Consider the following 9,970-nt stretch of genomic DNA (forward strand, 5'->3'; position numbering starts at 1 on the left):
AGATTCCAGTACCTATTTTTATCCATTGTCAGACTGATTCCATATATTCCATACAGACTTCATCTACTCATTTCCTTGTATTTTCACAGGCTAGAAATCAAGCTAATAAATATTCTGCTTTAATACTTTTGAAGAAAAAAACCCAAACATATCAACATTTAAAAAAAAAATTTAAAAAGCACCATATTGTGGAAAGCAGCAGCTCCTGAAGGGGTTCATACATCCCTTGAAGGGGATTTAAATGTGGATAGCTAAAAATACGTCCAGGTAAGTACAGGGGGAGAAATATAATGAAGTTTGGGACTAAACACCAAGGAAAAATTCCCTGACCACTGCTTAGCATCTCTCCAACAGAAATGAATGCCAAGCTATCAACACTTATATTTAAACACAGGTTTGGCAAAGCACAGACAGATGCTCTTTTGGGAACAATCGTACAGTGGCTAGGCTGCGGATGCTCTCACAAACACTTTTAAGAGTGAGACTTTGTGATCTTTAGGATACTAAATCAGAAAATTTATAACATTTCCCTCCTATGAGATAAAAACCAAAGGAGCCATGCCAAATTACTGTACCATATTTGCAAATATTTGAATGCAATTTATGCTGTTATCCTTGTCTATACTCCCAAGGAGCCACAGCGTCTTTTAAGCTCTTTCTTCTTCAGTTACAGTGGATGCAGCCATCCGTGACAAATTTGTGTTTTCTCTTCTGAGAATATACCGTATTCCTCAGTGGCAGAGAAGTGAATGGAGTTGCCATTTGCAAGATAGAAATGTTTACACCCAGACAGCAATTAAATCTGGTTTGGATGATAATGTTATAAATGAAATGCTAATAAGTACTGTAAATGGCCATGTAACCACATCCCATCATTTGCCAATTACTGGGAGGAGAGGGGAGGAGCTGAAAAGCAGCTGTAGAGTAGATGACATACTACTTTAAATGAGCAAATGCAGGTACTGTGCAATGCACAGCCCTGGACAGCATCATTTTATAGCAGGAATTCAATTTTCCAAGCAAACATCTGATTTCACCTTTTATTATCATGTCAGTAGTAATAATAATTTGCTCTGACACCGGCATTTTCTCAGAAGGATCACCAAGGGATTTATAAAGCCGAAGCAGGAATTCCAAAGAAGCTGGAGAGCACACCTACTTCAGCAACTGCAGAGCGCTCAGGGTGGCTTTGTCTGGGCTCCAAGGCTGCCACGCAGCACCATACACTGGAAACTGTTTAAATGGTTTATCATATGATTGTGCCCGAGTGAGAGGCCCTTAAACAGAATTTATTTGTTCTACCCCTGTGCCTAAATGCCTTCTGGACTGTCAGTTTTTCTACCACCTCAAGGGGCAAGTTTAGCCAGCTCTCAGTGGCTACAAGGACTTACCTTCTGTAATGGCTTAGTCTTCACTGTCAGGGGACTTCGGTAAAGTTATTTCCAGATGTTGCAGATTAAACCAATTCAGGCTGTGAACTGCTCTGCACATGAAACGTTCTTAAATAAACTGGACTTAGGCCACAGAAGACCCACCTCATGGGACAGAGTATGAACCACACACTGAACTATGTGGAACTACTCTTGACCCCATTATAGATGTGGGTAAACGAAACCCAAAGTCCACATCTGACCTCTTTTCCAAACCAAGCCTTCTCCCAAGGAGTCACACAAGGCCCTGAATCCCTTCTGCTGGCACTCCTCATTTGCCACAAAAGCCATTCATCAATTCTGATGGCCAAAGGTCAGAATTCCACTTGGCCTGGGACACTTGTGCATCTGTGCATAATTAACTTGATGGTAAACATTAGTTAAAGTTTTCACTGCTTCTTACACAACGATTTTGCTGGAAAAAGATTTTTCCACCTCAAGAACTGCAGCATCATTCCCTGGGACCAAGTGCAGTTTGCCTTAAACTATATGACTTAAAGACATGCAACCAAATTATGTCCTTCACATGTTATCATCACAATCCAATGGAAGATACATCTAAAAACACTTCCAAATGAACAATACACAAAATCACTTATTCTAAGCGTGTCGCAAGTTTTGGTTTGTTTTTATTTTTAACCAAGATAGAATAAAAACAAAGTCCTTCTGAGAAGCAAACATGTGAAAAATGCCATGACAAAATAGACGAGATCCTTATCTTACTACGTGTGTATGAACTTATGAGCATTTCTGAATGTTACCAATACCACTGCTGCTTTACCTACACAACATAATCTAGCAAAATAAAAATACAGAACAGCTGGTATAGAAGCTGGATACAGCTGGAACATTGTGTCAACATTTTTTAATGGAATCATATTTCATGGACAAGAAAGACAGCCCCACAGAAAAAGTGCAAGTAAATCACCGGTTTCAGCTGAAACCTGCATTTCAGATGCCACTCAAGACTGAACTGTCATGCCACTTTCTGCACAGAAGAGTTAAGGAACATACGAAAAAGAAAACGTTTGTGACTCCTAGGTGGACAAGGCCTGAAATCAGTGCAGTGGTGATTGAGTTCAGCTGGAAAGGAGGTCCATCTGGAGGAGCTACAAGGAGAAGAAAAAGGCAGAGGTAAGGTCTGGTTACAATCTGGCAGCAGTGCCAAACACTTCTGTCTCTCCATTACCACAACCTATATACAGAAGAATTACAAAGAAGGGACTAAAACTGTACTTCACAATGAGCACCTGTCTACTTGGATAAAGCTTACCTGCGTATACACTGAAAATAGTTATTAGTTCTTTAAATATTCATGATACTGGGGGATAGAGTAAGGATACTTATAAGACATCTCATATTCTACTGACTGACCTTGATCTATGCCATTTAAGGCAAGACTGTTGTTGTCCAAGAACTGTCAAGACAGGGTATAAGGATCTGTGGCCTAATCAAGTTAATGAAAAGATTTCTTCCCTGATGATCACTACTCATATCTCAATTCAAAGTGTATATAAACCCTTAGCAAACATATCTAGCACCATATATCTGAGATACTTCAAGTTTATCCATATACCTCCACAGAAGACTTTTAAGCATATTTATCAGTTCTCAGAAGAGGTAACATATTTTACTATCTAGCACAGCTCAACAGGCTATGAACCAGCCCCTGGATACTGGAACACACACACACAAACATAGCCTGTACCACCTTTTCCAACAGGAAGGAAAAAAAGCACCAATATGCATTTATCTAAGAGCCTTGTTTGCCATTGCCAGTGATGGAGAGTGAGATGAAACAATTCAGCTTCTCCATGGGAAACCAGACTGCTCCTCCAGAAAACAGCCACCTGCCCTCAGTATCATCAAGGATGACGGGAAGGAAAGGCAGCAGCCATTAACACAGCAAGCAGTGTGCAGCAAATTAATGATCTGGAGTTTATTATTTTAATGATATCCATGGGTAGGAACACACCATGGAGCAGCTCATTACAGGGAGAACATTGTTTCTATGCCCGGAAAGAAAAGTAGCTGCTTTTATGTGGTTTAAGTTGAGAAAAAAAGGGAATAAATAGTAATGGAGTTTACAGGACAGGATAGGTTGCTTGCTTGTGCCACTCAGTCCTGTCACGTACAAGTGAAAGGTGGAACGGCCCAATGGACCATCTGGTTACCTTGACTGTCTTAGTCATCAGCTACTCCTTGTTACCAGCAGAGAACAGTAACAGACTGAAACTAGTCCTCCAAGTGCCCAAAGAAGTAGCAACCTAAAACTTAAAAGACCTGATCTCCCTCACAGCCTACTTCCTTCACTACCCTAGCAGACCACAAGTTGCAACCAAGCTTCTCCATAGGTTCTTCGTATGGTTAAATGCTAGGAAAACAGGAGCTGAAGCACAGCTTCTCTGAGTTTGAGCCCTGAACTGCACCATAATACCCAGTCTGCTGCTCCACTTCTGCATGAGATGAGCGAATTTTACTGTTAAAGTCTGGTGTTCTGTCTGGCAATTGCAATGTCCGCTCACCCTCACATGTCACAGCAGTAGATTTTCATTTCAAATCCATCACAGGGATTACGAATTCCTATGTTTGTGGGGCTGTGTATACAAATTAAACTGAGCCAGTTTCACCCAGATTCACCAATTTACTTCTCTACAGCATGTCAGCACTGACTCCCTCAACTGACCAAAAAAAAAACCCCAAAAAAAGAAAAACATTCCAGCAAGTGCATAGAGCTCAATCAAAGCAGGTCATCTGCTCAGTTCTGATTCACTCATAAACCCTCTTTCATGTTTCTTCAAATCTGGTTAACTTCCCACATTATTAATTGCTGGTTGGCACCTCATCTACATAAAATAAAAATGGGATGCATTATATTCTACAAATACCTCTGCCTACCTGTTCCCCTCCTTGCAACACAAAAGCCAGCAGTCCTAGCTTTATTTTCCAAACACATCAGGGGGAAGGCAAACACATGTAGGGGAAGGCAAAAAACCCAAACCAGGTTCTTATCTCACTGCCAATGGAAAAGGTGGTACCTTCAAAGGTCACCCAGGCTGTCTGATGACATTTTGTAGCACCCCATGGAGCTGTTCCCCGTGTCACAACACAACCAAAACCACAGACAGAGGCAATGGGCAGGAAACGAAACACAGGGCAGGAAAGTTCATTTAAACATTAAGAGAAAAGGTTTACTCTCAAACAAACCAATCACCAGAACACGTTGCCCAAAGAAACTTGTAGAGATCTTGGAGATGTTCAGAGAGGACAAGGCACCAGAGGCTGAGCAAGGGCTTGGAGTAAACAGCAGGAAATCCCTTCCAACCTCACCCACTCTGTACTATCCATCCTAACACCAATGGCTCCCAAAGGGCCACCAGCAGTATCCAACCTGACCCCTGTAAGACCCAAACCGACACTGACACCACCCAACCTAAGGCTTCCCTTATACAAACTAACACCTATGCCTGCCAAATTTTCCTTCCACCACAAGCGTTCAAGTCCCAGTAAAGGTTAACAAAGCCCTTTACACCTCCCATTATATTCCCAGTACGCTGGTGTGCTTCTTCAGAAGCCTTTCCAGCCAATAAAACAGGCCCAAACTAATAATACTTGTTATTTAGACAGAGCCACTATTGCTTGGTATCTCTTCCAAACAGACTTCAGCAGGACCATAAGGAACAACATCTTCTCCAGAGAGATTTGAGTCTGATCTAAATGTAGGTATTTTTTACAGACAGACACGCTTCAGATGCCTCATCTGTATCTATATACAAAGCTAACCCCAAATGTCTCAGTTGCTTTTGGGTAATACACAATGGTAACTTGGAAGCAAAACACTTTGGCAGGCTGCATACCGTGTACAAAAGCACACTGGTATTACTCACCGTCAGATGACAGAGTTCCTGGTACGCAGGGAGAAGACGGAAGGCATCCCAAGCAGTCTTCCTAGTATGTCCCCTGGTCTCACCCTGGATGATCGCACGCAGACGAGAGCAGCAACGAGGCTGAGGGAAAACAAAGGAGAATTGACAACATCAGCCCAGCAAAAGCATGACTGCGGGGCTCTGAGCCTATCGGCTCATACAACCCAGCATCATTAAAGCTCTTCGAAACAGCGGGAAGTGCCAAAAAGAAGCAACCAATTTGGGGAAGGGGCTGGAACCCTGAAAAATGGCTTTAGACTTTTCTGTTTCCCCCTCTTTTCCTTTGAGCCCTTTACTTACTGTCCATGCAGGACCCGTGTCGCCCGCACGCTCTGTTCCCTGCAGCACAGAATGCCCCATGCCCGGGGAGCTGACTCAGACCCGAGGCTGAGGAGGACTCTTTGGTGCTTACGGGTGGGAGCTGCCTTTCAAAGGAACAGAGAAGAGAATAAATAAAACCGGCAAACTGGGAAGCGCAGGGAAGCAGGGGAGAATTGCTGTTGTTCCTGGCTTATAGATAGGAAAACTGAGGCATGGACGGCTGAAATCTGTCCGGAAAAGCTGTCGCTGGCCATCCCCTACCCAGGCTTGCTCGGCATACTGGTGGCACCGCTCCGGGTGCCTCCGTGTGTAGGGGATGCCCAGCACCAGCTTTCGGTAGCGGCTCCCCAACTGTGGGAGCCGGGCTGGACGCTCGCGCTCCGTGTGCTGTGACTGACAAGTATAATAAAATTATAACAATATAAATATAACAGCCCTGAAAAGAAAGCCGTACAGAGACACTTGTTAATGCACTCACTGGGAAGCCTTGAGAGGTCCTGATGCTCCGCACTCAGCTGATTCCATTACGGCAAACATCCCAGCACAACAGCACAAAACGCCGCAAGACTCCAAAGCTACAAAACACAAAGCACAGCACAGAGAACTCAACCCGCTGAAGCCCGAGAGCTGAATGAGCCTCTCCCGGCAACACTGCGCCTTTATACCCCAGGCAGCAGCCACAACTCCTCCCTCAATGATCTGGGGGCAAAGCAGCACCTGGGGTAAAAGAGGTAGGATGAGCAGTGCTTTCCGTTTTGGCTGATGGCTGCAGCCCAGGAGGAGATCCAGGGAGAAAAGGGCTCTTCAACAGAGCAAACCCCGGCGTGCTTTATCCAGAGAACAGCCCCATCTCTTAGAGAGAGATCCAGAGATCGGGCACCGGAGAGGCCGTGTGCAGAGCTCCCTCTGAATTTCAGGTGGCCAAGCGAGGGCAGGAGCTCTGTGTGTGCAGGTGATGCCTGCGGCGTTTGCAAAACCAAAAGCACCGCTCCGAGGAGCATTCCACGGAGGACTGAAGCCGGGCGCGGAGCAGCAGCTCCGGAGCCCGTTTCCCCTGCGGCACCGAAAAAGGGAGCGTGTGCTGCCACCGTGCGTCCGAACGGCGGTACTGCAGGTGGTGGAGGTGGGGGGGGGCGGAGCGGCTCCGGAAGCCGCTCGCTGCTGCCGTCATGTGTCGGTGAAGACGGGAGGGGGGGGGCCGCTCTGTCGAAAATTCAGCATTGAAATGGGGGGCGACGGGGGAGAAAGCGGCTGGGGGCCACTGTCCGGTACTACCGTGTGTCCTTCGGGCGGCAATCAGCGGCAAACCGGGTCGGGAAAGCGGAGGTGCAGCGCCGAGAGACGACTGGTGCTGCCATCATGTGGCCAAAGTTCGGTACTGCACAAGGTGAAGAAAAGCGACTGCGCGGGTGGAGCCTCAGCCAATCAGAGGAGTGGGGGGCGATGACCGAAGGGGCGTGGCTACGAGCGGGTGACGTGCGCATCAGCCAATCAGAGGAGGGGGGGCGGAGCCGGAGAGGGGCGTGGCTACGAAAGGGTCACGTGCGCAGAAGCCAATCACAGGAGTGGGGGGGCGCCGCCGGCGCCGGGCGGGACTAAGCGTGATTGACAACCGCCGCAGCCAATCAGAGGCGTGGGGGGGCGCCGTCGGCGCCGGGCGGGACTAAGCGTGATTGACAACCGCCGCAGCCAATCAGAGCAGTGATCCGGCGCCGCCGGAGCCGGGCGGGACTAGGCGTGACTGACAAGCGCCGCAGCCAATCAGAGGAGTGGGGGGGCCAGTGTAGAAGCCGAACGGAAGCGGGGCGGGACTAAGAGTGACTGACAGGCGTCTCAGCCAGTCGGGGTGCGGGTTGTGCCGCCGAACCGGGCCCGGACCGTACCGTACCGAGCCGAGGCGAATCATGAGGGTAACGGGACTCGGCGGAGGCAAACGGGGGGGGCAATGGCAGCTGTCGGCTCCCCTGGGACCCCATGGAAGCCACTCCGGTCCCTCCGGGCGGCTCCGTCCCCCTCAGGCGGCTTCGGCTGCGCTCGGTTCCCTTCGGGCGGCTCCGTCCCCCTCAGGCGGCTACGGCTCCGCTCGGTTCTCTTCGGCCGGTTCCGCCGCTTCGGGAGGGTTCGGCTTCGCCTCAGCCAATCAGAGGAGTGGGGGGGCGGTGTCGGAGAGGGGCGTGGCTAGGAGCGGGTGACGTGCTCATCAGCCAATCAGAAGAGTGGGGGGGCGGAGCCGGCGAGGGGCGTGGCTACGAGCGGGTGACGTACTCATCAGCCAATCAGAGGAGGGGGGCGGAGCCGGCGAGGGGCGTGGCTAGGAGCGGGTCACGTGCGCATCAGCCAATCAGAGGAGAGGGGGGCGGAGCCGGAGAGGGGCGTGGCTAGGAGCGGGTCACGTGCGCATCAGCCAATCAGAGGAGAGGGGGGGGCGGAGCCGGAGAGGGGCGTGGCTAGGAGCGGGTCACGTGCGCATCAGCCAATCAGAGGAGTGGGGGGCGGAGCCGGCGCCGGGCGGGACTAAGCGTGATTGACAACCGCCGCAGCCAATCAGAGGCGTGGGGGGGGCGCCGTCGGCGCCGGGCGGGACTAAGCGTGATTGACAACCGCCGCAGCCAATCAGAGGCGGGGGGGGGCGCCGTCGGCGCCGGGCGGGACTAAGCGTGATTGACAACTGCCGCAGCCAATCAGAGGAGTGGGGGGGCGCCGTCGGCGCCGGGCGGGACTAAGCGTGATTGACAACCGCCGCAGCCAATCAGAGCAGTGATCCGGCGCCGCCGGAGCCGGGCGGGACTAGGCGTGACTGACAAGCGCCGCAGCCAATCAGAGGAGTGGGGGGGCCAGTGTAGAAGCCGAACGGAAGCGGGGCGGGAGTAAGAGTGACTGACAGGCGTCTCAGCCAGTCGGGGTGCGGGTTGTGCCGCCGAACCGGGTCCGGACCGTACCGTACCGAGCCGAGGCGAATCATGGGGGTAACGGGACTTGGCGGAGGCAAACGGGGGGGGGCAATGGCAGCTGTCGGCTCCCCTGGGACCCCATGGAAGCCACTCCGGTCCCTCCGGGCGGCTCCGTCCCCCTCAGGCGGCTTCGGCTCCGCTCGGTTCCCTTCGGGCGGCTCCGTCCCCCTCAGGCGGCTTCGGCTCCGCTCGGTTCTCTTCGGCCGGTTCCGCCGCTTCGGGAGGGTTCGGCTTCGCCTCAGCCAATCAGAGGAGTGGGGGGGCGGTGTCGGAGAGGGGCGTGGCTAGGAGCGGGTGACGTGCTCATCAGCCAATCAGAAGAGTGGGGGGGCGGAGCCGGCGAGGGGCGTGGCTACGAGCGGGTGACGTACTCATCAGCCAATCAGAGGAGGGGGGGGCGGAGCCGGCGAGGGGCGTGGCTAGGAGCGGGTCACGTGCGCATCAGCCAATCAGAGGAGAGGGGGGGCGGAGCCGGAGAGGGGCGTGGCTAGGAGCGGGTCACGTGCGCATCAGCCAATCAGAGGAGAGGGGGGGCGGAGCCGGAGAGGGGCGTGGCTAGGAGCGGGTCACGTGCGCATCAGCCAATCAGAGGAGTGGGGGGCGGAGCCGGCGCCGGGCGGGACTAAGCGTGATTGACAACCGCCGCAGCCAATCAGAGGCGTGGGGGGGGCGCCGTCGGCGCCGGGCGGGACTAAGCGTGATTGACAACCGCCGCAGCCAATCAGAGGCGTGGGGGGGCGCCGTCGGCGCCGGGCGGGACTAAGCGTGATTGACAACTGCCGCAGCCAATCAGAGGAGTGGGGGGGCGCCGTCGGCGCCGGGCGGGACTAAGCGTGATTGACAACCGCCGCAGCCAATCAGAGCAGTGATCCGGCGCCGCCGGAGCCGGGCGGGACTAGGCGTGACTGACAAGCGCCGCAGCCAATCAGAGGAGTGGGGGGGCCAGTGTAGAAGCCGAACGGAAGCGGGGCGGGAGTAAGAGTGACTGACAGGCGTCTCAGCCAGTCGGGGTGCGGGTTGTGCCGCCGAACCGGGTCCGGACCGTACCGTACCGAGCCGAGGCGAATCATGGGGGTAACGGGACTTGGCGGAGGCAAACGGGGGGGGCAATGGCAGCTGTCGGCTCCCCTGGGACCCCATGGAAGCCACTCCGGTCCCTCCGGGCGGCTCCGTCCCCCTCAGGCGGCTTCGGCTCCGCTCGGTTCCCTTCGGGCGGCTCCGTCCCCCTCAGGCGGCTTCGGCTCCGCTCGGTTCTCTTCGGCCGGTTCCGCCGCTTCGGGAGGGTTCGGCTTCGCCTCAGCCAATCAGAGGAGTGGGGGGGCGGTGTCGGAGAGGGGCGTGG

General features: G+C 52.6%; 1 long non-coding RNA gene across 4 annotated transcripts; it reads right to left on the reverse strand.

Moving 5' to 3' along the window:
* Nucleotides 1-2,251: 2,251 nt before the first annotated feature.
* LOC117438733 (uncharacterized) lies at nucleotides 2,252-9,712 on the reverse strand. 4 transcript variants are annotated; one of them, XR_004550975.1, is made up of 5 exons: nucleotides 9,681-9,712; nucleotides 6,156-6,252; nucleotides 5,657-5,781; nucleotides 5,318-5,437; nucleotides 2,252-2,539 (listed from the first exon to the last, which is right to left on the reverse strand). It is a non-coding gene; the product is annotated as an uncharacterized lncRNA (long non-coding RNA). The 4 variants fall into 4 exon arrangements; XR_004550973.1 differs by lacking the exon at nucleotides 9,681-9,712 and adding an exon at nucleotides 6,953-7,055; XR_004550974.1 differs by lacking the exon at nucleotides 9,681-9,712 and adding an exon at nucleotides 6,395-6,799.
* Between the last annotated feature and the right edge of the window lie 258 nt (nucleotides 9,713-9,970).

Source organism: Melopsittacus undulatus, unplaced genomic scaffold, assembly GCF_012275295.1.
Source record: "Melopsittacus undulatus isolate bMelUnd1 unplaced genomic scaffold, bMelUnd1.mat.Z mat_scaffold_581_arrow_ctg1, whole genome shotgun sequence".
Lineage (NCBI taxonomy): Eukaryota > Metazoa > Chordata > Aves > Psittaciformes > Psittaculidae > Melopsittacus > Melopsittacus undulatus.